The following is an 18,288-nucleotide window of genomic DNA, read 5'->3' on the forward strand; positions in this document are numbered from 1 at the left end:
AGACAATTTGGTGCCGAGTTGCGATATACCGCCACCACACGAGTATATTTTCTGCAATCCACATTACAGCGTTGCACTCTTATAGCCTATTCAGATTACGCCTTTAATGACATAATAATTGGCGTTTCAGGGTAAATACGCTTTATGATGTCATTATTTACGTAATATTCCATACATTCTGCGCTGTCAAAAGATACCCGCTAAAAAGAGTCATGAAGAATTTGTTACGAACAATTATTACGAGAGAGCTTTCGTTCTAACTGGGATGCACACGGAAGAAAAAAAGTACCCAAATTTGAGTATTTTTAAACTTACTTTTGAGTTATTTTTTCTCTTCTCTTTCATCCACTCTTTCTTTTGTTGTCAAAAACAAAAAAGCCAAACAATCCAACGACGCCAGTTCAATACAGGAAGCCAATTTTGAGTTTTATTACCTGAGGTCGAAATTGAGTGAATTAAACTTAAATTTGGGTCAATAAATTTTCCGTTGGGTACTTTTTTAACATGGGAGTAAAGGCAAACTACTTCGACTCTACTTACTCAATTTTGGCTTCCCGTACGGATGTTCGAGGTTGGGTGAATTAAACTCACTATTGGGTAGTTTATTTCTTCCGTGCAGGGAGAAATTCAACAAAACAAAACTGACAAGCGTCACGCTCTCTTTGCGAGAGAGAAAATTCTCTCTGTTTTCATTTCGTTTCGTAGTTGACAGTCATGCTCTTTCTGTCGCAGCAGGGTCGAATGCAAGTTAGATGGAAATCTTCTGAGCGCTGAAGAATAACTCGGATTGTGATGGTTTTGTGGAAAGCATTTTATATGATGAAAAATAATGATGATAATTATTTATTCTCCACTTATTCAACATGAATTGTTTAAAAAACAGATGCTCTCTAGAATTAACATGAAGTATTTAACTTAAACCTAGATTTAATAGAAAAAATCGAATAATTCTTCAACGTTCAAGCGCCAATGCGGAAGACAATTTAAAACGTATGGTTGTAAAACGAATATATTTGATGTCTAAACATGATTTCATAAATTGTTTCAATTCTGCTCCTTGAATGGCTTAATATACTTTGGATTTCAACATTTTTCACGTGGGACAACTGTACGATTGGAATGGGATGTATATATAAAGTAGAATAATCTTAAATAAAACATGGATTGGTAATGCATTAATTCATCCAAAATCCAGTTTAAATTATATCACATTCACACGATTCGATTTTGTTAGAAGCTGTATTCGAGGGGGACGTCACTTTGCGATTGCACACTTAATCGCAGCCATTACCTTCATTATCGCAATTAATCGTATCTATATTTTTAATCGCGATATTTATCGCATAATCGCACCCTATCGCGCCTTATCGCGCTTTATCGCAACTGTTTTTTGCTCGAATCAGAAATAGCGATGCCATTCATATTCGAGTAGCTCTTTTCCGTCTCTAGCAACCAGGGTTACGACTTGTTTTTTTTTTCGAGCATGTGAATTCAGTTATCGGTGACAACAGCAGTTTTTACCTTTCTTTTTGTCAATTAATCAAATTTAAGAAAACTAAATAATTTATAACCTTTTTTTTTAGCATTTTTAGACTCAGGCATTTGATAGCGGAACGATGTCGACCATTTGATTTCGGTTTTTAGTTTCCAATTGAGGGGATTACTAGTAATAATTATGACGATGGAAGGCCATTGATTGATACATCCAGTTGAGAACGATAGTAGTAAACCTCTCTTTGTCCACGCAGGATGGCCACTTCATCGTTCATACCTCAGCGTCTGATAAACCGATTGACGAGTGACAAACACCGCGCAAATAACCTTCAATTCTGACGTCGTTGCGGTCTTAATACAACAAACTGGATTACGAAACCGATCTCGTAACTTATTCGAAACAACGTTCCAACGTTCCGACAAGGCTAAATATGGCATTATTCATTGCTTCCTTGGTAAAAGCTCTGTGCGATTACGTCCCTTTCCTGAGGCCTAGTCAGAGGAGTCGCGTGATCATTTCTTCAACCTGAGCATGGTTTGACAAAATTGAATATAGAAAATGTATTTGTAACTATGTATAAAAATCACGATAAATCAATACAAACGATACCCCTTGAAATTTTTCTCCTATTTTTAATCACCATCATAGTGAATACTGCCTCCATCACCATGGGTCATATAATCTATATAATAATAATATAATCAGAAGTATCGCGTAGTCAATTCTTCATCCTGTGCACCGAGCAGCGTATTTCGGTTTTCAGTTGTTTGATGTAGCTGTCAATGTATCAGCATTCAAATAACGAGTAAGCACGCGCCGGTAATACTTTTTCAAAATTATATTTATTGTAGAAAAAAAGAATTCCATGCTGCATGTCATAACGCGTCGATGATTGTTCGTGCATCTCGTATCAAAGTTAGCTATTTGGAGAAAAACCTGACATGCCACAGGGACCTGAAATGACACATCCAATATAAACAATATCATATGTTTCGTCTATCTGCTTCTAAGCTACATATACCATTTAATAATTAAACTCAAACTAAGCTTAAAGTCACAGTGCGTTAACCCTTTATAAGGCAGTGGCAACTATGTTGCCACGAACAAATTATATGTTTTTCTATTTATTAACAAGAGCTCTAATTATTATTTTCTATGTAGTGGCTTTATTGGCTACCTAGTAATCTCCCAGATGAATTTGAGCCATAAAAAAAATGAAATGTCAATTTGAGAACAGTTTTTTTCGAACAGATCGTAAGTTTCGAGTGGAAGAAGGATTTCCATTTATAATTCGTTAAAAAAACGACAAAGATATATTTTTTCTCATTGGTATTAATTATTTTGAATCTCCTGTTTTAGATTATGGCGTAATTAGCGTAAAAAAGCTTTGCCTTTCTGTATATTTGGTTTTTAGGTGTTAGACGAATTTTTTTTTTTTTTTCAAGGGTCCCCCCTTGGGAATAAAAGCACAAAACAATTTTTTTTCACTTATAATGCGTTTTCCGACTCGGACTCTTCATTAAGAAATGTAACGTGCCTTGATTTGACTGGTCTTACGTTAAACCCAATTTTTTAAAATCTTTTATTTATTTTTGTTGTTGGCTGTTTTCCCGCTTGCCGGGCAGTGGCAACTATATTGCCACCAATGTTGTCCCGCTTGCCGAGCAGTGGCAACTATATTGCCACCAATTTTTCAATGTTCCTGAACATACATACATTACATTTGAGTTTAATACCATGTCAGGATTATGTCCTATTGTTGTTTTTGTTAATTTATTGTTTAGATTCGTTTGCCTTATGACAAAAATCCAATCATATCCATTATGTGTGGCACACATAAATTTTGACTATAGCATTTCCCACATAACGGCTATGTGAATTCGCATAGCATATATGTGGAAACACACATAACCGTTATTAACTATTGTGATTCTCAAGATATTATAGCATTTTGCTCATTCACCTCTACCTCGCTTAGTTGTGCGCCGCTAAGGTACTTTATCATATTGTGGTACTCACTCACTTTAAGTGAAGAATATTACATCACAAATTAAACACAATTTCACTAATAAGATCCACTCAAACAATAAACCAAACGCAACCCAGGCGAGAGAAAAGCAAAAAACTACTAAAAATCGATCAATTTCACTAAAAAATATCTTTTTGTAAAGGGACAACAATATGCTGCATACCTTAGAAGCGAATGTGGAAAAGCTCGCCGAAAGCTCACATCTGTTTGACATTGTTTTATTTACTTTTTGCATGGCGCACAACTCGGCGCGTGGGACCCGGCGCGTAACCGTTGAGCCAGTATGCTAATTTTAGAAGAGAATCGCAATAATAACCTTTATGTGAATTTTCCCATAGCGGGTGGTTATTAACGCACACATAAAATTTATTTGTAAATTTCTTTAGATTTTTGCCAATAAAAATGTGTGGATTTTTATTAGTGTAGAAAAACAAACTTATCTGGGGAATCATAATGCTTTTCAATATGACATATAAAACATCTATTCAATGAAACGGTATCTTTTAATTTTAATTCAAGTTATTTTGTAGAATGAAACAAGTCTTAATAGTTATGGGTTCAGAAAATTTAATTATAATACGAATGATTAGACCTGCTGAGACGAGCGCTGCGATTTGTTTTTTACGAAAAATGGCCAGCTTTTGTCTTTTACGGCCCCCGCAATCTTCAACAGCAGCGCTTTCTCTCCGCTCATCAATACGAAATCCTTTGGTTTCTCTATATATTTTCCTAAATACTTTCGTAGCAGTGGGTCCCCCACCGGGAGGTTGGCGATATCCGACAACCCACGAACATCGGCCTCGATTCCTGTTATTTCTCTTTCGGTGAGGTCTTCCAAGGCCGGGTTTACGAAGCCAGTCCTCTCTATAATGCATTTAAGGTGGGATGGTATGGTGCACTTCAGGAAGGAAGTTTTCCATGTTTTTCCAGAAAATAACCTGCCGGTTCAATATATTGCTGTTTCATATTTTTAATTTGGGAAATAATCTATAATCATTACCTCCGGCACTTCCATGCTCTTGGGCAGCCTGTGATTGCGTGAAGCTCGGATCCAACCAAATGATCCACCGGAAGGCCAAAGCCGTGGGCGAATAGTGTTGAGAACACATAAAAACCGGAACACAAACACTTCCAGAGACTTGGATCTTCCGTAGTCAACCGTAGTGACTAACCCAAACCCAATAGCTGCTGCAAGCAGTGAAAAACACATCGAATCGGAACACGGACGCTGTTAGAATATAAACAATTCCGTAGTCAACTAAGTGACCCACCGGAACGCGAAAGCTGCACGCGAGCAGTGAAGAACGTACCGGAACACTAAGACTTATATACGATCGGAACTACGTGATCAACGGAACGCAAAACTGCGAGCACGCAGCAGGGAACACACTAACAGGGGCGGTCAACGCAAGTAAATGTTTTACTGGAAGCGAAACTGTTGCAAAATGATTCTTATCGAATATTTGACAACGATAAATGTCATGTCATTTTGCATAATTCTTGTTGTCATAGTTTTCGAGCAGTTCTGTGTTGTCAACGCGTTTATCGCATTGCTATCGCGCTTTCATCGCGATCAATCGCGTTAATCGCAGGTAAAAATTTTCATCGCAAAAAAAATCATTCTAATCGCGAAAATCTTTATGCCAAACAAGCTTCATCTACGACTTATCGTGGGAGTGGCGCACCCCTCGGCTGTATTATTGATTGTCGAGTAGAACGCAATGGTTCAGTTTCCATTTTTGAAAAAAAATTAAATTGCTGAGTTGCCCTTCATACATGGAGATACTGGTGGAAATACATTTTAGTTCGATAATATTTCTTGAAAATTGGTCCAATCGTCCTTTTTTTTATTTCTTTGTGAGAATTCCCAAAAGTAGGGGGAAAGACGGCTTTGGCAGGTTTTGTTCTATTATTGGCAGGGGGGTTTTTGTCGACCAAATTTTATGAAATTAGGCCACAATATTCTTTGATATGCAAAGAATGTTTAGGCCAAATTTGAGCCTAGTCAGTCATAAAAAACCCCCCTGCCAATAATAGAACAAAACCTGCCAAAGCCGTCATTCCCCCTATCTAAATTTTTCTATCAAATCTCCGTTCGATCATAGTACAGAATCAAAATACTTTTTAAACTTAAAAATAAATTGAGGAATAGTCTGATTCCCCGAAGAACGGCGCACCCAACTAATGAATGTAGCTTCGCTCATTATCCTTAATGAGAGCTTCAAATATTCTTCAAAAATCCCTTTTCATATATTTTTTTATATTTTTTTTTCGTAGAAACTTCGTTCAGAAAAAAATGTTCGATTGTCGCCACACAAATGCTTGATTTCGCAAATTAAATTTTAAAACTCTCCTTGAATTCAACCCTGTATTAGCGTGCAAATGAGGAAACATGGAAACGTCAAGATATATTATCTTGCTGCAGTCTGAACACCTCGTAATAATTGGATACCCTCTCACTTAACAAAGTCATAAATAGCCCAATCTGAATAGGCTATTATACATACTGATACATCATTTCACTAATTCCAAAATAGCATCTGTGGTAATGGTGAAATTTGCAATGACTCACACCCTCACATTCAAAAATTTTCTCTTCCATACAACCTATGATTTTCTATTCTCACTTATTTAAAATAGCGTCTTCAAAGCTCTTTGCTATATTTGTTTCGTAATTTTCTCCATACACTTACACTAACTAAGAACTATTTGCTCTTACTCTCTTTTCGATCGTACGCACTAACAAATACTTAGTTGCACTATTTTTCTTTTTACAGAATGATGGCTTGGCGTCGGCGTCTCTAGTGGCGTCAAAGCTCATTGCTATATTTGTTTCATAATTTTCTCCATGCACTTACACAGCTACTTGATTTTACCGGAGTCGGTGAAATTTTACTGAGTTTTTGGACTACGGATAACCCAGTAATTTCAACAGCAATATTTAACATTACCGAGTTGTCAGCATAAACGAGAAATGTCAAATAAACATTAAAGTCGGTAATAAAAATAGTTTGTTTATGTGAACATAACTGAGTTAGTCAGTAAATGAGAATGTATGTTTTGGAAAATATTTTACTGATTGTACAGTATATCTAATCAATGCGCTTTCGCATGAATAATAATTAAGTACTATGAAGAAATTTCAGGGGTTTTGTGATAAATTATGCTAGATTTTGTAAGTGGAATTTTATAATCTTGATCCAAAATTATACATGATGTAAAAAAATATGGCAGAGTTGGATGTTTCTGCAGATTCTGGTAATCACCTTTCTGGTCGGAATCATCCGCCAATACTTTTCAATGTTGATTTCATGCTACAAAAAACGAATTGACACACATTGAAGGTTTCTCCGTGAAAACGGCAAATACCTCACCCGCAATCGTTCGCATTACTTCAACAATGAGGAAACGAGTTATTTCACGACAAGGATACGGGCTCCATCCAGTCCCATTTAATCCGCAATGTTGTCCGATATGGTCAAGGGTTACTTCATCAACGTTTTACCGTTGATAGTAATCGATGGCTGCATCAATTGGATGTTCTCCGCGTTCTTGACGATGAATGTTCCATTGCCGTTGACGTTGCGCTTCAAGCCGATGCTGCAGCGGGTATCGAATTGGTCTCGTGTTCGGTCTGAGAAGCATCTACATACCTACTGGTTCTGGGAGAAAACAATGCCGCTGATCAGACGCAAACCATGCAAGACCAAATGTCCGGAACAGCGGTAGCCATGCCGCAGGATCCCAAAGCCGCATTCAAAGCAAAGTGAGAAGCGCTCGAAAGTACCAGAATGCTCTGACGAACATTGTAACAGAGATGCTGATGGCGGCCAGTGGCGTATCTCCGTCGGATGCTGTCTACCACAGCCGAGGAGGCTGCTCTTAAAAACTAGAATCGAGTCTGAATATGGAAATTAGTTGTTGTTTTTAATTTGTTGTCGATTATTTTGCATACATTGTAAATGCAAAGTTGAGACTTTAGAGACTTGTGTCCGACAAAATAATTTTCAAATTGGTAAATAACTAAGTAAACAACAGCAAAGGGCTCTACAATTGCGTTCAGTATTTTTCTAATAACTAGGTAGTCGGTAAATTTTCGTTTTTCATCGGTTGATATGTACCGACTTTTTGGGCAGTTCAGCAATTTACGAATTTAATGATTTGTTCAGTAAAAATAAGTAAACGTCAGAGCGATAAACATATTTTTTTACCGAAATTCGGGAATTTATTACTGACAATCATTGGAGGTCTATTAAAAAACTTGAATTTCAGTAAAAAATAAATTTTACAGTTGAAACTCAGCAAACAAAATACCGAACATTGAAATGCTAGTTAAGTGTGTAGTTGGACTAATTTTTTTTTTCACAAAATGGTGGCATGGCGTCTCTAGTGGCGTCAGACAAAATTGGAAACCCAACACTGTTTTGCGCTTGGCCGTAGCATTTATCCGCTTAATCCAACACCTAATTAACTTGTTAATTTGGTAAGATAATCCATGAGTTTTTTTTTTTGTAATCCAGTATGATCCGGAGGCACTGCATATCACAAAAATTTCTTTATCAACTTTTTCTTTCGGAAGCATCATTATAGGAATTTTTCGTGAGAGTATCAATTATCCCCCATCTTCACTGGTAGACGCCTCAATCGGTAAAACAAAATGGCGTGATTTTTACTTCTATTACGTTTTTACACAAGTTCTGAGATAGAATAAAATACCTTTTTCAAAATTATTCCGGTGGCAGAAAATTACCTTTTTACTGCACTTTTGGAAAATTGAAAGAAAAATCACTAGATTCACCTCTTGTAATATTGAAACTCGCGGAACTTTGTTTTACTGCTGTGGATTCGTTATCCTCGTCGCCATCTTGTGGTGACCGGTGAACTGATGGAGTTTGTTAGCAGCGACACTAACAGTGACCGACCGAACTGTACACAGCTACTTGATTTTACCGGAGTCGGTGAAATTTTACTGAGTTTTTGGACTACGTATAACCAGGAACCAATAACCGGGACGTGATTGTCCCGAAGAACCGATTAAAAATTCATGCAACCCAGAAGAGCTCACGAGACCAGCACCGCCAGAGGCGCTAGTGTATTTTACTCACATTTTGGTAAATTTATTTGAAAGTGTTTTGGTAAGTGTAGACTTTTTTGCTGTGAGTTTTGACAGATTTCTGTCTGAGGTAATAACCTCAATCTTTGCGTTTATTTTATTTACGGTTCCCGGACCTAAAAATCTGGCCAAGTTTCTCTTTCGTACACCGTCGCAGAACGATTCCGAACTCGACCCTGGAATCACTTATCTCAATCTACCCGTAATGGTCTTATCTTTAAATCTTTAAAAAATGAACAAAGCGGCTATCCTCGATGTGGTCTACAGTCCAGCGAAATCGATGCTACTGCTGAGTCGTGAAAAGTTAGCTCAATTTTATCGCTTGGACGGTGAAATAGTTCTGGCGGAGGTATACAAAGCGGAATTTGTTACGCAAGAACTGGACCGGTGCATGAACCACCCGCAGTACCGCAGCTACTACAGCGCTACCCCAAGGCTCGGGCTGACTAGAGTTCAAACGTGTTGGTGCTATATGCCCTGCGTCGGAAGTGCAAAGTGCTGGCCGAGCTGTGGATAATGCGAGGCCAAAACCGTCACCGGGACTAATACACTGCGGTGATGGAAAGTTACGGCAAACGAGAGTTACCAGGGAAGGTAAGTCACAAATTTGTAGCTTGGATTTAGTCATCCTCGGTTGATAGTTTCTCTCATGATGTTTAAACCGAAACAATATTCCCAGACAGCTGAAATTATCTCCAGTGTATACCCTCCTGCTGATTTTGGAAACTCGCAACCACAAACCATTTTACGTTTCATTTTTTCCGCAGCTCTGGAGGAGTTTAACTTCACCGCTATCGGAGAACTCCGCCTTTGGATCACATTTATCTTTGCATTTATCCGGAACATCACCGACAAACGCTCCCTAATGAAGCTGGACGATGGAGCAAGTTGCCACTCAATTACCCATTGCAACCGGACACGATGATCTGTTTGCGTTCCGCGAAGTCATAGCGGAATCGCAAACTTGTCGACTACTTTGTTACAATTCCCCATCGAGAAAGACAATGGAACAGCATATAATTTCAGCAGGGCTTTCAAGGCTTCACAGCACGAAAATAATCGAATGCCATTAGTGTTACCTAATTTTACGTGGAATCAAGGCACAAACCTTCTGCACCGCACAGTAAAAGTGTAAAAGTAGAATTGGCAGCTCCTTAGAAGATAACGAATACGCTGGATGTACCGAAATCGTCCCAACAACATGACGACTCGAAATGTGAAAGAAACATCGTCAAGTAACTAGTCCATTTCATAAATGTAGTTGATTAATATAAATATGTCTATCGAACACATTGAAGACCCGAAATTCATGAACAAGTTTTTACAGAAAGATTTAAAAATTACTTACATAGGGGGAATGACGGCTTTGGCAGGTTTTGTTCTATTATTGGCAAGGGGTTTTTTATGACTTACTAGGCTTAAATTTGGCCTAAACATTCTTTGCATATCAAAAAATATTGTGGCCAAATTTCATAAAATTTGGTCGACAAAAACCCCCCTGCCAATAATAGAACAAAACCTGCCAAAGCCGTCTTTCCCCCTATTTATCAATTATGCTATTGCTAATGAATTGCTCTGAACATGGGTCATAGAAGAGATGATCCAAAGCGCAAAAGGCTGTCGAGAATATTATAGTCTATGCTATATATTTTTTTATTTATCGTACCAACTATGTTAAGTGGTTGGATAGTAAGGGAGAGAAGTAAGAAAGAAAAAGGAAGTAGGAAAAGTAAGATAAAGATGGAAGAAGGAATAATGATGTAGCAAGAACAAGCAAGGAAGAAGTAAATGGCAGAAGGGAGAGAGAAGACGGAAGAAGGAAGAAAGAAAAAAGATGAAAGATTGAAGAAAAACAGAAGAAAGAAGAAGGAAAAAGTAAGATAAAGATAAGACAAGAACCATCGACACAGTTTGCTGTTTGTTCCAAGTTCTACAATTGCAAAACCTGCGGTGCATCATATGGCCTGGAAGAACTTGTACGAAAGCTAATTGGCCATGTGGCACAAAATAAAACTCTATTCCAGAACATAAAATGTGTGCCCACCGCCTCAAACACCGGCTTGCAGCAACGGAAGATAAGGTTACAGCGGTGCTAGCACATTAAATAATATTGTCGCGTAAAATGCACGATGACATTTATTCAATAAATATTATATTTACAATTATATTCACTTCAAAATGAACTTTTGTTGGGAGGCCCGAAGATCCATATTGTTACACATAATCGATTCAGCTCGACAAATTTATTGATTGCCTCCTTGGTTGCTAAGTTGCTTGATTGATTGGTATGGTATAGCTTGCTTGAATGGTTGAATGGTTGGTTGCTTGATTGGTTGACTGGTTGCTTGATTTGTTAGTTGGTTGAATGGTTGTTTGCATAATTGGTTGATTAATAGCTTAATTGATTGATTGGTTGGTTAGTTGATTAGTTGTTTTGTTGGTTGCTTGAATGGTTGATTGGTTGGTTGCTTGATTTGTTGATTAGTTGGTTGGTTGATTAGTTGATTGCTGGATTAGTTGATTGATTGATGGTTGATTGCTAATTTGGTTGATTGGTTGCTTTACTGGTTGATTGATTGGTTGTGGTTATTTAGTTGATTGGTTTGCTTGATTGGTTGGTCGGCTGATTAGTTGATAAGTTGTTTTGTTGATTGCTTGGTTGCTTGATTGTTTAGATGATTATTTGGTTGGTTGCTGTTTAATTTGTTAGTTGGTAGTATGGTTGATTGGTTGGTTGCTTGATTGGTTAGTCGGCTGGTTAGTTGATTAGTTGTTTTATTGGTTGCTTGTTTAATAAGTAATTTGGTAACATGCTTTATTGGTTAGTTGATTGATTGGTTATTTAGTTGCTGCTTGATTTGTAAGTTGGAAGAATGGTTGAATGGTTGGTTGCTTCATTGTTAATTGGGTTGTTTAGCAAAGAAAAATATGAGGTTTTTTATAGTTTAACATAAAGAGCATGTTGTCCTGATCTCCAACATTTTTTTATTTTGTTTGTAAACCTTTTATTTACATTTTTATACAGCAAACAATAAGCCATTTCAATCGATAGAATGACACTAACATTCATAGAATGACATTGGGCCCATGCAGCATAAGAACAAATTTTAGTCCCATACAAATTTAAAATGCAAATTAAAAATAGTTCCGGGGCTCCAAAATTATGAAAAATTAAGGTTCAGCTCATATTTTTATGAAGATTTAGAATATGTAAAAACATATATACCCTAAACAACCCAATTGATAACTTAATTGGTTGATAATTTGGTTGATTGGTTGCTTGATTGGTTGGTCGGCTGTTGATAAACTGTTTTGTTGATTGCTTGATTATTTGATTGGTTGATTAATTGATTGGTTGATTGGTAGATTGTTTAATTGGTTGGTTAATTGATTGGTTGGTTATTTGGTTGATTGTTTGATTGGTTGCTGCTTGATTTGTAAATTGGTAGAATGATTGATTGGTTAGTTGCTTGATTGTTGGTTGGTTGCCAATCGAACCAACCAATCAGGTTGTTTAGTTGATTGGTTGGTCGGCTGGTAGGTTGATATGTTGTTTTGTTGGTTGTTTGATTGGTTGATTAGTTGGTTGGTTGCTGGATTATTTGTTGGTTGCTTGATTGGTTGGTTAGTTGGTTGGTTGAACGATTGCTTGGTTGATTGGTAGCTTGCTTGAATGGTTAATGGATTGGTTGCTTGATTGGTTATTCGGCTCGTTGTTTAAATAGTTGTTTTTTGGTTGCTTGGTTGATTGGTTAATAAGTTGATTGGTAGCTTGCTTGATTGGTTGGTTGCTGGATTGGTTGGTTAGTTGAGTGGTTGGTTATTTAGTTGATTGGATGCTTGATTGGTTATTGGTTGGTTGGTTGCTTGATTTGCTAGTTTGTAGAATGGTTGATTGGTAGGTTGTTTCATTGTTGGTTAATTGCTTGATTGGTTGGTACTTTGGTTGATTGGTTGCTTGACTGATTGATTGATTGGTTGGTCGGTTGGTTAGTTGATGTGGTTTTGTTGGTTGCTTGGTTGGTTAATTAGTTGGTTGGTTGCTTGATTGCTTGGTTGATTGGTAGCTTGCTTGAATGGCTGATTGCTGGATTAGTCGGTTGGTAGCTTAATTGGTTGGTATTTGGTTGATTGGTTTGCTCTACTGGTTGTTTGAATGGTTGGTCGGCTAATTAGTTGATTAGTTGTTTTGTTGGTTGCTTTGATGGTTGGTTGATTAAATGATTCATTGGTTGGTTGCTGCTTGATTTGTTAGTTGGTTGCTTGTTTGATTGATTAGTTGGTTGGTTGATTGATTGCTTGCTTGATTGGTTGGTTATTTAGTTGATTGGTTTATTAGTTGGTTGATTGCTTGATTGTTGGTTGGTTGCTTGATTGGTTGATTAGTTGATTGGTTGCTTGACTGGCTGATTGATTGGTTTCTTGATTGGTTGATCGGCTGGATAGTTGTTATGTTAGTTGCTTGATTGGTTGATTAGTTGGTTGGTTGCTTGATTGGTTGGTAGGTTGCTTGACTGGTTGATTGATTGGTTGCTTGATTAGTTGGTCGGTTGGTTATTTAGTTGATTGATTGCTTGATTGGTTGATTGATTGGTTGGTCGGCTGGTTAGTTGATTAGTTGTTTTGTTGGTTGCTTGAATGGCTGATTGGGTGGTTAGTTTAATTATTGGTTGGTTGCTTGATTGGTTGCATGCTGGAATGGTTGATTAGTTGGTTGGACCAAGGCTTGATTGGCTGATTAGTTGGTTGGATGCTTGATTGGTGGTTGGTTGCTTGATGGGTTGATTAGTTGGTTGGTTGCTTAATTACTTGGTTGATTAGTAGCTTGCTTGAATGATTGGTTGCTTGATTGGTTGATTAGTTGGTTGGATGCTTGATTGGTTGGTTGATTGTTGGTTGGTTGCTTGATGGGTTGATCAGTTGGTTGGTTGCTTGATTGGTTAGTTATTTGGTTGATTAGTTGCTTGACAAGTTGATTGACTGGTTACTTGATTAGTTGGTCGGTTGGTAAGTTGGTTAGTTGTTTTGTTGGTTGCTTGATTGGTTGATTAGTTGGTTGGTTGCTTGATTGGTTGATTAGTTGCATGATTGCTTGATTAGTTGGTATTTGGTAGAACTGTTGGATGGTTGGTTGCTTGATTGGTTGGTAGGTTGCTTGACTGGTTGATTGATTGGTTCGTCGGCTGGTTAGTTGATTAGTTGTTTTGTTGGTCGCTTGAATGGCTGATTGGTTGGTTGCTTGATTGATTGATTAGTTGGTTGATTGCTTGATTGGTTGATTAGTTGGTTGGTTGATTGGTAGCTTGCTGAATTGGTTGGTTGGTTGCTGGATTTGTTGGTTATTTAGTTGATGGGATTCGCCTCTTTGGTAGGTTTTTCCCCCAGGCAATTCATTCTATTGCTCTCGGTCTTACAGACACGAGGATATCCTCAACTCGAACAGATTTTGCTTGACCATATTATAATCTTAATCATACCTCGGGCCATACCGGCTCTTGAATTAGTTCTCTTCGTATACATACTTAGAAAACGTTCAAAATTCATACATGCCTCATCAATTCGTTTCACCTGCATCCGATCAGGATTCATTTGCTTCGCCATTATGATTATCGGAATGATGAATTTCAAGACTCCGTTTCCTCATCTTTGACGACTACCGCTTGGTACATAAGATTAGTTGTTTTGTTGATTGCTTGAATGGCTGATTGGTTGGTTGATTAATTGGTTGGTTGATTGATTGCTTGGTGGATTGGTAGCTTGCTTGAATGATTGGTCGTTTGATTGGTTGCTGCTTGATTTGTTAGTTGGTAGAATGGTTGGTTGCTTGATTGTTGGTTGATTGCTTGGTTAGTTGGTTGATTGATTGGTAGCTTCCTTGAATGGTTGATTGCTGGGTTAGTTGGTTGGTCGGTTGCTTGAATGGCTGATAGGGTGGTTAGTTTAATTATTGGTTGGTTGCTTGATTGGTTGCATGCTGGAATGGTTGATTAGTTGGTTGGACCAAGGCTTGATTGGCTGATTAGTTGGTTGGATGCTTGATTGGTGGTTGGTTGCTTGATGGGTTGATTAGTTGGTTGGTTGCTTAATTACTTGGTTGATTAGTAGCTTGCTTGAATGATTGGTTGCTTGATTGGTTGATTAGTTGGTTGGTTGCTTAATTGATTGGTTATTTGGTTGATTGGTTGCTTGATTGGTTGGTCTGTTGATTGGTTGATATGTTGTTTTGTTGGTTGCTTGAATGGTTGATTGATTGCTTGGTTGATTGGTAGCTTGCTTGAATGGTTCTAGCATAGAGTAGAGTGGGACAATAGTACGCACTTAGTTTTCAATCGAGCATGGGGACCTTATCAAACAACCTTCTGCATATCAAATCAATGTCGACGATTAGTATACTCTTCCTTTATGTTACCCAGTGAAAAAATAATGGATATGATTAAATTCGTTTTAGCAGAGCCCTTATTGCAAGACACCTCAAAAACGCACTCTTACCCCACCGGTGGGATAAGAGTGCGGATTGGGTAGGGTAAGAGTACGCACTTTTCCAATCATGTGTTTTAAGTATTTATTAACACAAGAGGGATCTAATAACGTTTAGTTGATGTTTACTGAAAGTATATTGTGGAATGTTTAATGTTTTTTTTAATACCAAAAAACTAAGGAGGTAAAAATATATCAGGTTTCACGTGGCGTAAACAAAGGAATTCTCCTTAAAGAAAGTCCACTAGTTACGTAACGCAAAATTTGGCCATTTCACCCATTTTGGCAATTTTTGTATGAATCCTCTAAAAAAATGCATGAATCGTCATAAATCTCGCACCCCCTCCCATCCCAAGCCTAAGCGTTGCGTAATTTATGGATATTGCTTTTGATAAAATGAAAAAATCATTTAGATGAAATTGTGATTTTAGACTATGATTAGATGTAAAACAATATACATAACCACCCTCATTCTTGTTTACGGTCGAACCGTTTCTCCATTTGATTTTGCTGGCGTAAACGAGAATGCACTTCAACTTTCGTTCGAAAGCACGTTCGTACGTAAACAAGAATATGGGTGAACATATCGGCATCAACATTTCAAAAGGGCGAAACTGCTTTTGTAAACAAGTGCTTCTCACGTCGCTGGTGGGCTAATTTGTGCCAACCCACGCAATCCAGCGCCCTTGAATGAAAGAGGAGGATTCACTGCTTCTATCAGTGGTGTTGGATAGCGTGGTTAGGCTCTAATTAGCCCACCAGCGACGTGAGAAGCTCTTGTTTACTAAAGCAGTTTCGCCCTTTTGAAATGTTGGTGCCGATATGTAAAACAATACCTAATACAATTTCATGATTTCAATTCAGCGCTTCGTTCGCTAAGTCGCTTCTCACACCAAATGACTTCAGCTTATCCTTAGAAGGAGAACTTAAATAATAATTTTATTTTAATTATATTTTATTAATTATATTTTTTAACATACTTAGAAAACGTTCAAAATTCATACATGCCTCATCAATTCGTTTCACCTGCATCCGATCAGGATTCATTTGCTTCGCCATTATGATTATCGGAATGGTGAATTTCAAGGCTCCGTTTTCTCATCTTTTTGAAGTACGGTGTCGACTGGGCATAAAACTTCTTGATATCCCAGTAGTTGGTTTTTGCGCACGACAACCGCTTGGCCCATAAGATTATCTGCATCCCTCATCTTAGCCTGTGGACACTGGTTCAGTTCCCGAATCGATGTTGTCATAAGGATATCTTCCGGTACTATGCCCTGACGAGCAACAGGAGTACAGTAACTGCATCGGGTTTTGTGGTAGATTTCTAGCATTAAAACACACCCTAAGAAAGAGCAGACATTCTTGCACACTACACTGTCGTGTCTTCCGTATGACGTAAGTCGAAAAGCAGAAACCGTACGACGTGTAGGCCAAAGCGAATTAAGCAGAGATCTGGCCACAATATCAAAACCGTTTTCCGGAATGCAGGAAATCCCGAAATCCTTTAAATCCCGGCATTTGATAAATTGTTTCGTTTTAGCCAAATATTGGCAGAAGTACTGCATGAAGCAGGGGTAACGTTTCTTAGCGCGCAGCACAGCCGTAATGTAAATGTTAATTGTGCTACCTTTTACTCGTCATCGTCAAACCAGTTGTGTCGGTAGTACTCGCACTCGGTACCACATAAAGCGAATTCAGACGTTGGAAGAGCAGTTCCAGTGCCATAGCAGCGTTCATGGCATACAGGTTATTCGGTCTTGCAGGGGCCACCGGTGTGACGGGGATCCACTAACTGATATAAATGAGAGTTGTCAGCTAGCGAACTTCCCAGGCAACTGATAGGAACAGGGTTAGGTCCGATTCTTCAAAAAGGCAGCTGTGTTGCCGCGTTGGAAGTCCAGATCCGATTGGATTCTCCTATACGGGCGTCCTGACCAAACGTAAAACAAATAGACCGAAGTAGTTTAATTTCTGTTGATAATTGCAATGGATATTTACCTACGAAGATCGCAACTGCAGGGAAGAATGGGTTGTGAGAACAAAAACAAAATATTTATTAAACATGACAGATCTGGAGAAAAATATAAATATCAAATGCTGTCAATTATGCACGGCGACAAAAAGAAGCGGAAAAACTGAAAATTGACAGCATTTAATAGTATCTTTTCAAGTGTATACCTAGAACTCTACACACCGATGGAGACTTCAAGCGCAACACCGAAAAATTCCAAGTGCGATATCCCGGTTATTATTTCCTGGTTTGGTTTCTCAGTGAACTTAAAAATGACAGTTCAATAATTTCCAAATAACCCTGCCCGCGGAGCATGATTATTTTTGGCAGATATTGAATCATTTTTGATAGATGTTTTGTGAGGTCTTGCTGGGTAGCACCAGCCATTTTTATGAGCGGGGGATATCATAATTTTCGAACTGTCACTTTTAAGTTTAATTCGATTTTAATTCACGAATCGGACCAAAGCCTAAGATTATAAGCGCTTAGCATTTATAAAAATGTATACTATTTATAATTAAAATTTATACTATGGCAGAATAACGCAAACTTATTTTGCTTTTGTATTCTGTCTGTTGATATTCTATTTTCGCGCTTGGTGTATTCCGATCCAGTTGCCGCATTTTTCGGTCAAATAATTAATTTATAAATAAAGTATATGAACAAATGTAAGAAACTGAGATTTTCTGTGTAATATATATTGTTTATTTTAATGGTTGTTCCTTTTGTCGACCCCGTAGACCCGCCATTCGACGACATACAAACGGATAGTGAAAGTTTTTGCACGCTGGAAAACTTGAACGCAATCCAGTTGAAATTAAAAATAACCAGAAATGATCGAAAACGATCATCTCACCGGAGGAGATGCCTCGTCTGCAGTATCGCAAAATAAGAACATAAGAGTGCTCGTCAATTGGTGTTGATAATTCATTGTGGAAAGCAAGCAGGACGTCACAAGTTTTTCCAAGCGAAGAATCCCGGAAAAGACGCCAAAATCCGCAAAAAATATGCCGTCGTTTTTGCGGAATATGCAGTCTTCTTTGGGATTTTTCGGCTTAAAAAACTTGTGTCGTTTCCCTTGCGGTGAAATAGCTTTGTAAGAAAATTTCAGTAATTAAAGCAGTGAATTTGTGTGGACTGAAACTCGAGCTAAAACTGCG

At 38.0% G+C, this 18,288-nt stretch overlaps 2 long non-coding RNA genes and 1 pseudogene across 2 annotated transcripts; 2 read left to right on the top strand and 1 right to left on the bottom strand.

The window, feature by feature from the left end:
* The first annotated feature begins 6,764 nt into the window (after positions 1-6,764).
* On the top strand, positions 6,765-7,324 carry LOC134221782 (ER membrane protein complex subunit 3-like; annotated as a pseudogene).
* A 1,207-nt stretch (positions 7,325-8,531) lies between these two features.
* Positions 8,532-9,977, top strand: LOC134227524 (uncharacterized). The gene is made up of 2 exons (XR_009983690.1): positions 8,532-9,231; positions 9,405-9,977. It is a non-coding gene; the product is annotated as an uncharacterized LOC134227524 (long non-coding RNA).
* A 6,050-nt stretch (positions 9,978-16,027) lies between these two features.
* On the bottom strand, positions 16,028-17,179 carry LOC134220550 (uncharacterized). Its single transcript, XR_009981946.1, has 2 exons — positions 17,116-17,179; positions 16,028-17,047 (listed from the first exon to the last, which is right to left on the bottom strand). It is a non-coding gene; the product is annotated as an uncharacterized LOC134220550 (long non-coding RNA).
* Positions 17,180-18,288: the final 1,109 nt, after the last annotated feature.

The sequence above is a fragment of the Armigeres subalbatus genome, chromosome 3, assembly GCF_024139115.2.
Source record: "Armigeres subalbatus isolate Guangzhou_Male chromosome 3, GZ_Asu_2, whole genome shotgun sequence".
In the NCBI taxonomy this organism is placed as follows: domain Eukaryota; kingdom Metazoa; phylum Arthropoda; class Insecta; order Diptera; family Culicidae; genus Armigeres; species Armigeres subalbatus.